At 38.3% G+C, this 16173-nt stretch overlaps 1 non-coding gene across 1 annotated transcript; it reads left to right on the forward strand.

The window, feature by feature from the left end:
• Nucleotides 1–5502: 5502 nt before the first annotated feature.
• LOC114915626 (small nucleolar RNA R71) lies at nucleotides 5503–5609 on the forward strand. Its single transcript, XR_003803719.1, has one exon. It is a non-coding gene; the product is annotated as a small nucleolar RNA R71 (small nucleolar RNA).
• The last annotated feature ends 10564 nt before the right edge of the window (nucleotides 5610–16173 follow it).

The following is a 16173-nucleotide window of genomic DNA, read 5'->3' on the forward strand; positions in this document are numbered from 1 at the left end:
TCCTCCACTCTTATAATGAGTTACCCTAGCACGGTTATCCTCATCATATACTCGGCACTTGTTTACCAATTCGTGATAGTGAGTAACCCCTTGATAATTGAAAACTTGTTTAATCTCAGGGCGAAGACCACTCACAAACTTCACACATTTGTCCTCCTCATTGCCCACACCATCATACATAGGGCAGAATCTAACCAAGTCTTCAAACTTAGTCACATAATCAGCCACAGAATCTTCTCCTTGCTTCAATTCAAGGAATTCCACCTGTTTCTTATGTCTCACATCTCGGGAAAAGTATTTCTCCAAGAATAGCCGCTTGAAATTTTCCCAGTTCACTTGGGTACCTGCAGCTATCATTCTTTGTAAAGTACCTTGCCACCAGATGCCAGCCTCTCCAGAAAGCATGAAGGCAGCCAAAGTTACCTTCTGTATCAAAGGGCATCTCATAGCTTGGAATATCTTTTCAACTTCAAAAATCCAGTCAATAGCTCCATCAGGATTATAACCCCCATGGAAGCTTGACGGATTATGTCGTTGGAATCTCTCCAACCAATCTATTTCTGGTTGTTGGTTCATATTACCAAGAGCCTGAGCCATCGCTTGTAAAGCATCAGCGATTGCACGGTCGTTCCTACCTCCTACCATTTCTTTTCTGGATCACCAGAAAAGTTAACAATTATACTATAAGTAATCAATAAACCTAATCAATCATAACACTAACATATCAACAAATTCCACAATCAATCATTCCATTAATTTTCTACCAAACAAGCATAGTAGACTCATAACTCACGGCCGATTGGATCGACCTGCTCTGATACCACTAAATGTGACACCCTTACTACCCCAACATATATATTGTAATAATAAAAACTTATAAATAATTTTTTTTCAATTCAGTAAAAGGGTTCACATGAGAATCTTAAAAATTATCCTTCAATAACCACAATAACAAAAAATGAAACGCAAGAGTTTTCAAATTATTTTCAAAATAACATTTACAATAAAAATCTATGTTCTAAAAATCCTTTTTGCCCCGATGTCACAATATCAAAGCATCCCGACAATTCAACCGTTGGCATTCTAGATACCACTCGTAGCCAAATCTTCCTCACCTAAAATATCCACAAATCGCACGGTGAGAAAAGAAAACATCTATATATATAGCACATAAGAAAACACAATATATTATTTAATATTCGTAAATATTTCAACATATCGTATTTCAATCAATCATGCATTGTCATCACGTCATAATTCTCAATCAAACCAATCATCACAAATCTTGCACTTCACACTATGCCAAGGTCACGCTACCCATTTAACAATCCCGGGCCGTGCTCACCCCTGATATAACACTGTGCCAAGGTCACGTTATCCCTATTCTAGGGCCGTGCTCACCCCTGACATGTTAACCAAGGTCACGATACCCACGTAACAATCCAGAGCCGTGCTCACCCCTGATATAACACTGGGCCAAGGTCACGTTACCCCTAACCTAGGGCCGTGCTCACCCATGACATGTTAACCAAGGTCACGATACTCATGTAACAATCTCGGGCCGTGCTCACCCCTGGTCATAGGTGTGAAGAACCACAACCACATCTCATTCACATTCCACACAACATCTCATAATTCAATTTCATACATATATCAGATATGTCCAAAATAATGGGTTTCACACGTATCAAGTAATTCACATTTAAATCATCAATTTTTATCAAATAATATAACAATGATATTCATAAATTAATATAATAAACAACGGAATTACCAATTTAATATAATTTCAACATAAACAGTAAAACCCCTAATTGTTCCAAAACCTAGCTCACAGACACTTTTCTACAATTTCATTCTCTCTCCCAGATCATCATTCTTACGATTTAAATATATATTTCTAATCCTCAACACATACGGAATCTAATAGTATAATTAATTCCTCAAACAGAAATAATCCAATTTTTCCAAAACCTAACCTACAGGCACTTTTCTATAATTTCGTTCTCCCTCCTAGAGCATCATTTGTACAAACAAATTATATATTTATTGTCCTAAATATATACAGAATCAAATAATGCCAATAATTCTTCAAACAGAAATATTTGTAAAATTGCTCATAATTCTAAGGGGTTCTTTCTCTACTCAATTCCCTCATGTAACTCTATATATAAATAATTCCCTTTTCCCCCGTACCTGGATATGTAGAAGCTGAATTTATACGAGATCTGGTTGGTCTCCCTCGCTGGGTTCCCCTCGGTCTGAAGCAGAAAGTAGAGGAAAAAAAAAGAGAGAGCAAAAGAAAAGAAATCAGAAATGAGATGTGTACTTTTTGGGAGTGGCAAACAGCTCTATTTATAGGCTTTTTACGCCGGAACGGCCTGTTCCAAATCCGGAACGGCCCGTTCCGGACCCTTAAAACGTGGCTAAAAATCACATCTAGAACGGCCCGTTCCAAAACCAGAACGGCCCGTTCTAGTGTGCATTAATTACCCCCAACGGCCATAATTTTGGGAACGCCCCGTTCCAGGCCCGTTCTCATTTAAGGTTAAAGGCATATTTAATAGTCTGGAACGACCCGTTCTACCTTGAGAACGGCCCGTTCTGGGCTATTAACTCACACAACTTGGTAGTTTGGAACGGCTCGTTCCGAGCTACTAAATCATATACCTTTTAGTAGTTTGGAACGGCCCGTTCCAATTCCGGAATAGCCCGTTCCAAGCTACTAAATCACCCCTATCACCTTTATAAAATTAATAAAATACCCTCTATTAAAATAAATAAAAAGTGAAATAAAAACTGGGGTGTTACATATTTAGGTAGAGAGTTTTTTCTTAACTTACATCTGACGCCATTTAACCTACACTCGACATCATCTATTGAATTGCAACTTTATTTCTTAAATATGCAGACTGCAGTTTCATGACCGAGTTCCCGAGTCTTAATATTAGTCAAAATATAATTTATGTAAATTTACCAAAACAAAATAAATTTGAGTACAAATATTAATATAAAAATTTCAATAAATATATAAGTAACACATTTTCTCAATCACTATTAATTATTATATTTATTAAATATTGATTAATTATTATAAAGTTGAAGAGGATTCACATGACATCAATGTAATTTTAACTAACTATTACACCGCTCAATAATTTTATATTAAATGTGAATTTTTCAAAAATTTATCATTAAGTTAAAAGTTTTTACTTTAAAATCATATATACAAAATTTTATATTAATCAATGGTAATTTTATACCTCATTATTATATATCAAAATTGACGTAATATATTTATTTCAAAATATATAAAAAAATATATGAACATTTTGATTAACTTTAAATTGTTATTCAATTTTAACAAAATTTGATTTAAGCATACAAGGTGATATGAAGTTATAATTTAATGGTTGAATCGGCAAAAATTCATATTTAATATAAAGTTATTGAGCGGTGTAATATTTAAAATTTATACCAGTGTTGTCTCTACACAATGACAGTCTCTGATTCTTAACTCTAAAGGCTTTGTATCTCTAACCATAGCCATATTAGTTGGAGGGATGTGGAAACTAAATTCCTAACTCGATTTTCCTCACCATCTAAGAATTAAATATTTGTTGAGCCTTAATGAAAAACAATTGACCACCTCACTTTGAGCTAAGAGAGAAAAAAATCCTAGTCATTGGAAAATACAACTTTGGGGGAAAATTTTCAAATGAAAGTTTAGGGGAGTACAAAGAAAAACTTTAGGGGTTGGTGGTTCATGTTCTACAGCATCACAATCAATGTACATTTCAATTCCATTTTAAATAAAAAATTGAAAGGAAAAATAAACTAAAAATAAAATAATTTGGTTGTAAAATTGATGGTTGTTCTCAATATGGCTTTCAAATGAAAGAGAATAGAATGTCAAGCTTATGTTCTTAATCTATGTTGGTTTTCCGAGCAAGTGCACCCAAGTCTCTGTAATATAGTCAAAAGGTTGTCAATCCTCATGGACTTGTGAATTAGATTTTTTATTTCTATTACACTAATTGTTACTTGTAAAATTGAAGCTTTAATAATCATACGTGGTAAATATTTGATGTGATCAGTGATTTAAACTTAGTAACCAAACTCAAATTAAATTTAAGAAAGACAGATATGAGAAACAGTTGGGATTAAATTTCATCAATCTCCATCCTATGTATTCCTATTGATTCTTGCAAATGATTTCACTACTCATTGCCATTGAGTTCTCTATATTCATTCAGACCCAATTCCTTGGCATAAGAAATTCTAAGATATTTAACTCAATAATGATTCCTCACTTCATTCAGTTAAATGTCTTGCATTAAGAATCAGAACTTGTGGCAACTATTAAATTCAAAACCATCATGGCTTTCAAAACTAATAGGTGATTTGTTTCAAATCTAGATTTAGAAAACGTTTTCCAACAAAATTCTAAATCCATGATCAAAGATAAATGATCATTTTATCAAAGCATTAAGAACAGAATACAAATCACTGATACTGAGTAATAGATGTAATATATATATGAATAAAAAAGGAATACAAAGTATTTCGATGACTACATTAATCCTAACCCAAGAGCTTTAGCTCTCCATAGAAGAAGAAAACACAAAATAACAAGAAGAGAGGTAGAAGAACAAGATCATCCGAAAAACTACGTTCCCACGAGCTCCAAGGTGCTCTGTTTCCTTTTTCGTCTCTGTTTTTCTCTTCGTGCAACTTGTGATAATGGATTTTCTCTCTCCTCTTCCCTTTTATAATTGTTGGCCTGTGTATTGGTTAAAAAATTATTGCTTTGTTGCTCTGCCAATTGCTTAGCCAACTGCCCTATTTGTACTTCCAGATTTCTGATAGAAGCTTCAGTATTTTTCTGATTAGTTATAGAAACTTGCATGAACTGTGTAAAGGCTTCCTCCATTTTTGTTAGCTTATCTGATTGATAAGAAGGTTGATTCTGATACTATGGAGGTTGCCTTTGTGATGGTCTTGCTTCTTGCTTCCAAACAGAATATTAATTTTGATTGTTCCTCCAACCTTGATTCTGATTATAATTGCTAGAGAAATTTCCTTGCCTTCATGGATTATTCATGTAATTCACTTCCTCCTCCTGGTCTGGTTCAGTTATATTGCAATGTCCATTTGGATGATCACTTGCACAAAAATCACATCTCTTTACCTGTTGAGGGCGTGAAGATGATCCCACTTGAAGCTTGGACATCTATTTCTTTAATTCTTCCATCTGCTGAGAAAAAAGTTTATTCTGATCTAGAATTGCATTTTGAGTATCCAGTTCTAGAATTCCTCTATTTATTGGCTGGCTTCTATCATGGCGAGCTTGGTAATCACTGGCTGCTAAAGCATCAATGATAGTGATTGCTTCCTCAGAATCCTTCATCATCATAGAACCACCTACCGAAGCATCCAATATAATTTTTTTTGTGGCCTTAACCCATTACAAAACATGTTAAGCTGTGCAACATATCATCAAACCCATGATTTGGGCATTTTCTCAATAAAGACTTATATCTCTCCCAAGCTTCACAAAAAGGTTCATTAGTGCCTTGAGAGAAAGTTGCAATTTCTGATTTGGAACTTATGTATCTGGAAGGAGGAAATAATCTAGCCAAAAACTTCCTCTCTACATCCTCCCATCTGGTCAAGCTCTGATTTGGGTGGGCTTGCAACCATGTCTTGGCTTTACCTGTCAAAGAAAAAGGAAATAATCGCAAATATATCGCTTCTTCATCTTCTCGAGGAACACCCATAGTACCAATGAGCTCATAAAAAATAGACAGATGAGTGTAGGGATCTTCATGATCCATCCCTGCAAATTGATTGGCAGTTATGAGAGATAATAATGTTGGTTTTATTTCCACCCCCTTGGTTGGCCTAACAATACTGGAGAAGTGCCTAGGACCCAACTGATGATTATATTCTCCTAAGAGTCTCCTTGGGAGATGATGATGTGGTCTATCACCACCCGGTCCTTCTCCAGCCATTGATTCAGGAGTAGAATGTTGAGCTGAAACTAAGGTGGAAGTACCTTCCTGTTCCTTCCTTTCCTATTCAAGCTTCCTTTGCCGCCTTCATTTACTATTATTTTTCCTAGTTGTTTTCTCAATCTCTGGAACAAATAACAAATGCTCAGCAAGAACTTTACCTCGCAGACAAAGAGTGACTTAAACAGAAAAGTTAGAACAACCAGGTAAAGAATATTTTAACAAAAAGAAAATAAAATAAATATATACAAACAAGCTACAACAAGAATAATAGAAATCACAAACTATCTTGACACAAGTTCACGGCAACAGCGCCAATAAACTTGTTGGTTTACCGAGCAAGTGTGATAGACCATGGGCCAAGGGCCCAATCACTAGAGCTATGGCTAGAAGAATCCAAGAAGAGTTGGACCTTGTGAAGACTAGTGGACTTGTCAAGCCCAAGGTATTCTTCACTTGGAATGCTCTATCATAAAGAGAAGGTCTAGTTCTACTTGCGTATATTGTACAGTTTATACATAGTCTCTTGTATAGGTTATTTTTGCCTTTGTATTTGTGAGGCACTTTACTTTCTTTTTCTAGTGTTTGTATATTGATTTTAAGGTAGGCTACTTGGAGAGTTTAACTCCATTTAACCTCCCTAGTTGATACATTCATTTTGTATTTTTTCAGTAGGGAAAAAGGGGTGGCATTTAGCAAAGCTAGGGAGTGTGCTTAGAAATGGAGCCTGAGTTGGGCCTAGGCAAAATTTTGCATATTAGACTCATTTTGCTCCTAATTTTTCATAGATTTGATTTAGCTAGGTCTCATCATCATATGATGAACCTAACTAAACCAAATCAAGGATTTTCAAATTAATTCATGGAGCAATTTGGGACCAAGGCTGCCTAGCTCAAATGTTTCTTCCTTGGCCGAAATTTCAAGCTACACCTCTTGGTTTTTGAAGCTTGCCTTGCAAGCTTCTAAACATTGATAGGTTAAGCTTACCTTACCATGGTTCTTAAGTGAACCATGGTTAAAGTTATCTTCTCCTACAAGCTTTCTAAACCGTGGAAGGTTAGCTAAACCTTACCATGGTTCCTAGTGAACCATGGTTAAGGTTAGCTTTTCCTAGAAGCTACCTCTCCCTATATATTTGTAAATACCTCTCATGTACTCACTTTTGAACATTTTGAGAATAGAAATCAGATTTTCTCTCTCACTCAAGAGTCTCCAAAACCGTAGGGAATTTCTCTTTAAGGTTTCTAGCAAAGTTCTTCAACTTTGCCTTGGTTCCTCAGGCTTCCTTCACAAGCTTAGGAAGTGGCCGAACCTTCTTCAAGAACTTCTCCTCCATTGAATCTTCTTCATAGGAGATTTCATAGTTCTAAAGGTGTCAACCTCAAGGAGCATCTCGGTCCTTGCATGGAAGCTTGGAAGAATCACAATCTTCTCCAAGTGCTTCCATCATTTTTGGTATCTAGAGCCTAGTGCTCTTGAGGTTTTTGTTTCTAACTTTTCCTACTTGAATCCGTGTTGTCTAATCTTCCTTTTCTATGTCTTAAACTTGTGTTTTCTGTATGGATCTTGTTCTAATACATTGTTTGATGGATCCTATATGTCAAGTATGAATTAATTGATTCATTTTTGCTTGTTTCTATTCTTGTGAATCAATTTCGGTTTTGTGCTTTTAGGCACTCTTAAACTTGTGCGTTTTTCTATTTGCTTGAGTCTTCTCCATTCATTCATATGTGTCCATGATTGGAAAACATGCATTGAGTATAGATTTTGTTTTTGAATCAATTGTTTTGTCTTAGAAAGTCATGTGTAGTCCTTTGTATGTTGAAACTTCCTAGACTAGCTTGTTTGATCTAATTTTTGTTTTGTGTTGTTGTGTCCGAAATTTGTGTGTCTTTTGCTTATTGAATCTGTACCTTACTATATGTTCTTTTTCTTTACATGTTTGAGTTCTTAATTTTCTATTAGTTCTAGCAAATTTCCTAGAGTTAGGTTTCTATTATGTCTTGTTAAAAGTTTTGTCAAAAAAAATTGTTAAACACTTTTCCTATTAGGTTTCTTTGTGTCTTGTTGTGTGGCTGAAACCTATTGCAATTTTTTGAGCCTTAAAACAGAGACAAAACAGAGGTGTAAGTGTTCTAAATGCATGAGAAAAACAAAAGAATGAGTGCTTGAAAATTTGACCTAAAAAATACTACAAAATTGTGAAGCACTAGTGATGCTTGTGAACACCTCTTGTTTTGTGTGAAAAATTTGCTGCAGTTTTTCTAGCCTAAGGCCGAGACCTATACTTGTTCAAAAGGCACTTAAACTCCTGATTAATCAAAGAAAAAGAAGTGAAAAATATTTTGCAAAAAGAAAAGAAAAAAAATAGCAAAAGAAAAGCCAAAAAGGAGTGAAAAATTTGTAAAACTAGCTCTCGGTTTTTGATGTGTGTTTGCTTACATATTTTCGGTCCAGCCACATAAATTGTGTCTTATTTTTGTATCTAATCTTAGCTTTTGTTTTATAATCCATTCTAGTGCCTTTGATAGGACATCTTTTGTGTGCTAGCCTTCCAAATTATCCTTAATTGTTGCTTGTCATTTTTTTGTGAAACTCCTTCTAGTTGTCTCATTTCATTCTACCATTTGGTGTAGCCATTCTAAATTGTGCATTTTTAGTTTTACACTAATAATCCAGTCTTGAAGGTGGTTGAGTGCTTCTTAAAAGGTGTAGGAGGCCAAGTCAAAGGAAATCCACTTGAAGGCTTTGGTGGTTGCTTAGGGAGTTGTTCTCTTGTGGCAAGACTCTTGACAAACACCTAGGAGTGACCAAAGTCAAGGTTACTTCTAAAAGAAGACTGAAACACCTTGTGAGGCTGCAGCTTGGTGGCTGGATTGGAGCAAGAAGGAGCCAAATTAATTGTGAAAAATTTTGTGAAAATATAGAGACTAATTTTAGTGACGGAATTTTTAGTTTCTAAAACTTGTTTTTCCTTACAAAATCCGTCTCTAAAATTTATCTCTAATTAGTGGCTAATTTGTTTTCTTTGAAATTAAGTGCAGCCACTAATTTCATTTGAATGTGAATTTACATTTCATGTGGAGTGTGAATTTGCATTTCATTTGAGGAAAATTTGAATTTCAATTTTTCTTGTAAATTTTTATTTCCAAATTTTTGTACAAGGCCTTTATTAAGGAGTGTCCTGGAGTGCCCTTGGTGTATCTCCATCTCTCCTTAAGAGTTCTCATAGTCAAATTCGTGTAGTACATGTGAGAGGGTCCTTGTAGGTCTTTGGTGCCTTTCAAGCTCTCACCTAGGTTTAATTGCTTTCAATGCCTAGTTTATGTTTTCTTGTCTTTAAGTTTTCAAGCCATTTATGTTTTAAGCAATTTATGTTTTCAGTCATTTAAGTTTTCAAGCAATTTATGTTTTCTTGTCATTTATGTTTTCAAGCATAGTATAATTGTACACTTTAGGCACTTGTTTGTTATTTTTCTTTTGAAAAAGATCTTTGTGAAATTGCTTTGTGCAAGACAAAAGTACAAGGGGGTTTAGAGATTTTTACTTGAAGAGGCTTGGTTATTAAGTGGCTCTTTAGTAGCTCACCTTCCTCCAAAGTTCAATTTGTACTCTTAGACCTCCAAGTGCCAAGTCTAAAGCACTCCAAAAATCTTATTTTCATAAAAACTATTTTTGTGTGGAAAAATCTTCTTGAATTAAAATGTCTCAAAATTCCTCCAATAGTGAAAGTGATGGCTCTCCAAAAAGTCTTTCATATATCACTAAAGAGCTCAAATCACTTAAGCTATGGAAAAATCAAGATTCCATTCAAAGAGAAAAAGAAAAGATTGAAAGAGAAGGACAACTTACTTACTTAGAGGAAGAATTGAGAATTTTAAGACAAGAGGAAGAAAAATTGAAAGAAGACATGAGAAAACATAGGAAAAAGAGTAGGAGCTCACATTCCCAATACACATCCCCTAATGAAAGCATGAATCAAGGGGATCACTATCAACATACTCCTAGGAGAACCACTAGGCCAAGGGAAGTCAAAGTTGACCTCCCACAATTCTTTGGCAAAGATGATGTGGAGTTATATTTAGATTGGGAAATAAAGGTTGAGCAACTCTTTGCTTGCCACAGGGTGAGTGAAGAGAGAAAGGTCCCTCTGGCTACCCTTAGCTTCCAAGGGCATGCCATGTATTGGTGGACAGCTCTAGAGAGAGAGAGACACCTCCACAATGATCCTCTAATTCAATATTGGAATGATCTCAAAAGTGCTATGAGAAGGAGGCACATTCCCACCTACTATGGAAGGGAGCTTATGAATAAGCTCCAAAGGCTCCAACAAAGGGATTTGTCTGTAGAACAGTACAGGCAACAAATGGAGCTTTTAATGATGAGGGCATGCATAAGGGAAGAGGAAGCTACAACTGTAGCTAGATTCTTAAGTGGTCTTAATTTAGAAATAAGAGACCAAGTGGAGCTACTACCCTACAGGGACCTAAATGACTTGGTCCAACTTTGTGTAAGGGTAGAACAAAAAGAAATGAGAAAATCTTATAAAAAAGATAGCTCCCACTCTTCATTTCTAAAGAAAGATTCCAAGAAGGAGGGAAAAAATTTTGAGAAAAAGAAAACTTTTGAACCCTCCAAGAATCTAGCAACAGAAAAAGGAAAGGGGAAGGACACTACACACACTAGTTCTAGGACTAGTGATATTAAATGCTTTAAATGTTTAGGGAGGGGCCACATTGCCTCCCAATGCCCCACAAAGAAGGTCATGATCATGAGAGGGCATGACATTTATAGTAGCCAAGATGAGGCTACTACTTCCTCTAGTAATAGTGAGGAAGAAGCAAAGCAAGAGGAAGGTGTAGAGTCTACTTTTCCTTATGAAGGGGAGCTCTTAATGATTAGGAGACTCCTCAACAACCAACCTAGTAAAGGGAGAACATCTTTCACACTATATGCAAAGTTTCTAACAATGCATGTTCTCTCATTGTTGATAGTGGTTCATGGTGCAACTGTTATAGCACTAGGCTAGTTGAAAAGTTGGGCTTAACTACTAGTCCCCACCCTAAACCTTATCAACTCCATTGGATTAATGAGGATGGTGACTTAGCAGTTGACCAACAAGTAAAGGTCAAGCTTTCCATTGGAAATTATGAAGATGAAGTGCTATGTGATGTAGTACCAATGGAAGCTTGTCATATCTTATTAGGAAGGCCATGACAATTTGATAAGAAAACCATGCATAATGGCCTTACTAACGAGATTACCTTTACACATAAAGAAAAGAAATTTGTGCTTCATCCTCTTACTCCTCAACCGGTGGCTGAGGATCAAGCACAAATGAAACTCAAAAGAGATAGTGAAAAAATATTTAAAAAAAAAAGAGGAAAATAGAGAAAAAAAAAGTCCGTGAAAACTAAGGGTAGAGAGGAATCTAGGGAGAAAGGAGTTCCCTCCCTAGAGGTTGTTACTCAAGAGAATGTAATTTCCAAACAAACCTTCTTGATTCAACAACCCTCTTATATCCTTCTTTGTAAAGGAACTCTTTCTTGCACTGCCACATCTAGTGGACATGAGACTTTACCTAAGGGGGTAAAAGCACTTTTAAAAGAATTTGATGATCTATTTCCTCCCGAGGGTCCAATGGGCCTTCCTCCTTCAAGAGGAATAGAACATAAAATTAATTTGGTGTCTGGGGCTAGCCTACCTAATAGCCTGCCTATAGGACCAACCCCCAAAAAACAAAAGAAATTGAGTCTCAGGTCCAAGAGTTGTTGGAGAAGGGCTGGGTTCGAAAAAGCTTAATCCCTTGTGCTGTTCCAGTGTTGTTGGTTCCTAAGAAGGATGGCAAGTGGAGAATTAGTTGTGATAGTAGGGCCATCAACATCACTGTGAAGTATAGACATCCTATCCCTAGACTTGATGACATGTCAGATGAGCTTCATGGAGCCATCATATTCTCTAAAGTTGATCTTAAAAGTGATTATAATCAAATAAGAATTAAAGAAGGTGATGAATGGAAAACCGCTTTCAAGACCAAGTTTGGATTGTATGAATGGTTGGTGATGCCTTTTGGACTCACCAATGCTCCTAGTGCCTTTATGCGTCTCATGAATCATGTTCTAAGGGATTGTATAGGTAAATTTGTTGTAGTTTATTTTGATGATATTCTCATATATAGTAGGTGCCTAAGTGATCACATGGGACACTTAAGGCAAGTTTTCAATATTCTTAGGAAAAATCAACTTTATGGTAATCTAGAGAAATATACATTTTGTGTAGATAGTTTTGTTTTCTTAGGTTTTATCATTAGTAAAAAAGGGGTTCATGTGGACCCCGAGAAAATCAAGGCCATCCAAGAATGGCCCACTCCTAAAAGTGTTGGAGATATTAGGAGCTTCCATGGGTTGGCAAGCTTCTATAGGAGGTTTGTTCCTAATTTCTCCACACTAGCCTCCCCATTAAATGAGTTAGTCAAGAAAAATGTGGAGTTTATATGGGGAGAAAAACAAGAAAATGCCTTCCTAACCTTAAAGAATAAGCTTACCCATGCACCACTTCTAGCTCTACCTGATTTTTCAAAAACTTTTGAGTTAGAATGTGATGCCTCTGGAGTTGGCATAGGGGCGGTTTGGTTACAGGGTGGGCACCCTATTGCATATTTTAGTGAAAAACTTAAGGGTGTCTCTCTTAACTACCCTACCTATGACAAAGAGCTTTATGCTTTGGTTAGGGCCCTTCAAACTTGGGAACACTACCTTATTCCCAACGAGTTTGTCATTCATAGTGACTGTCGCCACCGGCCCGAAACGGGCTTTCGGCATTCGCGAAGGATGGTTGGACTCGTTTATTTGTTTGAAAAATGTGGATTGCTAGAATGACTTATTCTCAAACTGAGACCTCGTCAAACGAGCAATTTTATTAAAAGGCTCACTAATCCATATTAATCCCAAGCGGGACCCTCCATGGATTAGTGGTTTTCATAAAGGAGGGTTCGTGGAGTCGCCACCAATGTTTTACTCAAAACATTGGAAAAAGGGATAAGGCAATTGATTTAAAAATCAACTTTGGCCACTACAACCAGAGTTGGGTAAGGGAGTCGGTTACGCGTGGGGAAGGTGTTAGCACCCCACAGCGCCCCTTTCGGGTTCCCTATGACAGATTATTTTTAACAGAACAGTATAAAATTACTAAATTACCCCTATTTATTCTAAGCAATTATAAATTGACTATCTACATGATGACAGTTTAAATATTCACACAGAAAGCAGTAAAAGGAAGGATTGAAGGGAAACCTCTTGAAGCGTGCTTTTATAAAAATGAACTGGGAAGCGTTTTGGCGTTCCCTCGCTCTACAAGCCCGCTCCTCGCTCTCCTAGAACAAAATTTTAACTAAGGGAATCAAAGAGATTTCCCCTCGACTAGGTTCGGATCTCCAAGCTAAGTGCTCGGGGCTCAAGAACTTCGTCGGATCGACTCCCAGAGAGATTTCTAGGGCAGAACACTGCTCAAAAACCCCAGAATACTCAAGGAGGGAGTCAAAACTCTGTGTAAAAGTGTGGAATGACGTCCAATTGACGTCATATTTATAGGGGATAGGCGCAGTACGGCCTACAGGGCCAATACGGCCGTATTGAAATTTTTGAACTTCAATACGGTCGTATTGGGGTTCAATACGGTCGTATTGAAAGTCAGAAATTTCAATACGCCCGTATTGAGTTCGCAGCGGTCGTATTGAAGTGTCAATACGGTCGTACTGACTTCAGTATGGCCGTATTGAAGCTTCAATACGGCCGTATTGAGTTCAGTACGGCCGTATTGGGCTTTTTCCCTCCACTTCTTTATTTTGAGCTATTCTAAGACCTCTAGACCTACAGAGAACCCTCCTAGGGCTTTCCAGGAGTCCTTCTGGCTGATTATCCTTCAGTCTTCGAGAATCTTCAAGCTTTTATTTCCGACCCGGACAATTTTAGGGGTCTACAGCTGCCCCCCCCTTTACTTAGTCGGACGGCCTCTTGGTGTATCGGCTGACAAGTAAAGGAGTTGACCCAATTGTCCGGGTATTGTGCCGACCTTCTGACTTGTAGCGTCTTCCGGTGGAAAAAGTGTTGAGTAGCCTCTCCAGGTGGGTGCATACCTCGGCGCTTCTGACATCCTCGGTAGCTGAGTTTACCTTCTCCAAGGCCAACTTCACTCGACGCTCGAGCTGGAAGTTGGACATCAACGCGCCTCTGATGACGCTGATGGTTGAGTACCGCCTCTCTAGGCTTAGCTTCACTCTTTGTTCGAACCGGAAGCTAAGTACCTTTGTGACGACGGTGAGCGGTGTGAGTTTCGCCTCTCCAGGCTTAGTCTCGCTCTTTGTTCGAGCCGGAAACCAAGCACCTTTGGGACGACAGTGAGCAGTGTGAGTTTTGCCTCTCCAGGCCTTGCTTTGCTTGTTGCCCAAGCTGGAAGCTGTGAGTACCGTCTCTCCAGGCTTAACTTCACTCTTTGTCCGAGCCGGAAGCTAAGTACCCTTGTGACGACGGTGAGCGGTATGAGTTTTGCCTCTCCAGGCCTTGCTTTGCTTGTTGCCCAAGCTGGAAGCTGTGAGTACCGTCTCTCCAGGCTTAACTTCACTCTTTGTTCGAGCCGGAAGCTAAGTACCTTTGTGATAACGGCGAGCAGTGAGTACCCCTTTTCCAGAGATAGCTTCGCTCATTGCCCGAGCCGGAAGCTGCATACCTCCGTGTTTGTGACGACGGGGTAGCGTGAATATCTCCTTTCCAGGGATTCGTGATGATTTTGTCTCCACAGTCCACGATGCTGCTTCGACGGTTGTTTTTTGATTTTGTGTCACTAAGGGCTGGATAACGCAGGGATCCGTCTAGGGGATGTGCAGTTACTCATAGGTTCTTGTGTCCCAACTTTCCATTGCGTAGTTGGTTCCCACTGGGGAATTTCTGATTCCTTTGGGTGCAGACACAAAGGTGCTCTTTCTGATGTGAGCGGTGCCTTATGATTGGCTGACGTCCTTTCGACGTTGGTGGAGTATCCCGGTTATCCTTGTTCGGGTGTCTCCTTTGGTTTTTTGATTTTGCTGCCTCTGTGTAGGCTGTTATCCACTGGGGGATTTTGTCGTTGATTTTGATTAGCCTCTTCTGTTAGGCGTATCAGCTTGACGTTCAATGATTGGCTGAGCCAGATTCCACTTGGGGAATGATTATTGATTTTTATTTTCTTCTCCTTCTGCAGGGTTGCCTCTTGAGTAGGCGACTGGGGATTTGGGGATCTTATGTATCCCAGAGTATTATTTAGGAAGCCTCTACAGGCTTAGCCTCACTCGACACTTGAGTTGGAGAGCTATCTTCACTGAGGAAGTTTAAGTCCTTTGACTTGGATATTCTGCTTGGGAGATCGTACTTCCATTGGGGATTTGACGATCTTGTTTGATAACTCTTGCTGGGGATTTTTGAATCCAAGGGTATGAGTTGAGGTTCCTCTGGGGAGTATTATTTCTGCGAGCCTCTCCAGGCTCAATTATTTTGAGATGTGGGGGATGAGGAGTATTGTTTCGGCGAGCCTCTCCAGGCTCAGTTATTCTGTGCAAACTGATTGTTGGATTTTCTGTATCCTTGCCTTTTTTATTTTTTGGCTTTTTCTGTATTTTGCCTTTTTCTTTATGTTTTTGGCTTTTGCTGTACAGAATTTAAATTGCTAGAGAATTTTGAATTCAAAAGTGGCAAATTTCATTAAAAATGAATTTGTACAAGAAAAATTTGGGAAATGGGGCTAAGCCCAACCAAACTAGTACATGAAAAAGCACTAAAACAGAAGCCAGTCTTCACTCCTCTGCTGGCGGGTCCTGTGGCGAGTCCGGGAAGCGGCGATGCATCCAGACGGAGAGGTTATCGAACCCCTGTACCAAGGTATCTAGTCGAGCATCGGTACTCTGCTGCCATGTACCGACACTATGCTGAAAAGCATCGAATCGCGTGTCGATGCTCTGCTGAAAAGCATCGAATCGCGTGTCAATGCTCTGCTGCAGTGTGTTGAGGCGGGCGTCAAAGTATCCCCTGTCCGACCGTGACGTGCTAGCCTCTGGCTGCGGGGTGTCGCCTCCCTCAAAGTCGAGATTGTTGAGGAGGTCGTCGAAGGTCTCGAGGCCATCTACTCGCAC

The sequence above is a fragment of the Cajanus cajan genome, chromosome 1 (genome assembly GCF_000230855.2).
Source record: "Cajanus cajan strain Asha chromosome 1, NIPB_CcT2T_4, whole genome shotgun sequence".
NCBI lineage: Eukaryota > Viridiplantae > Streptophyta > Magnoliopsida > Fabales > Fabaceae > Cajanus > Cajanus cajan.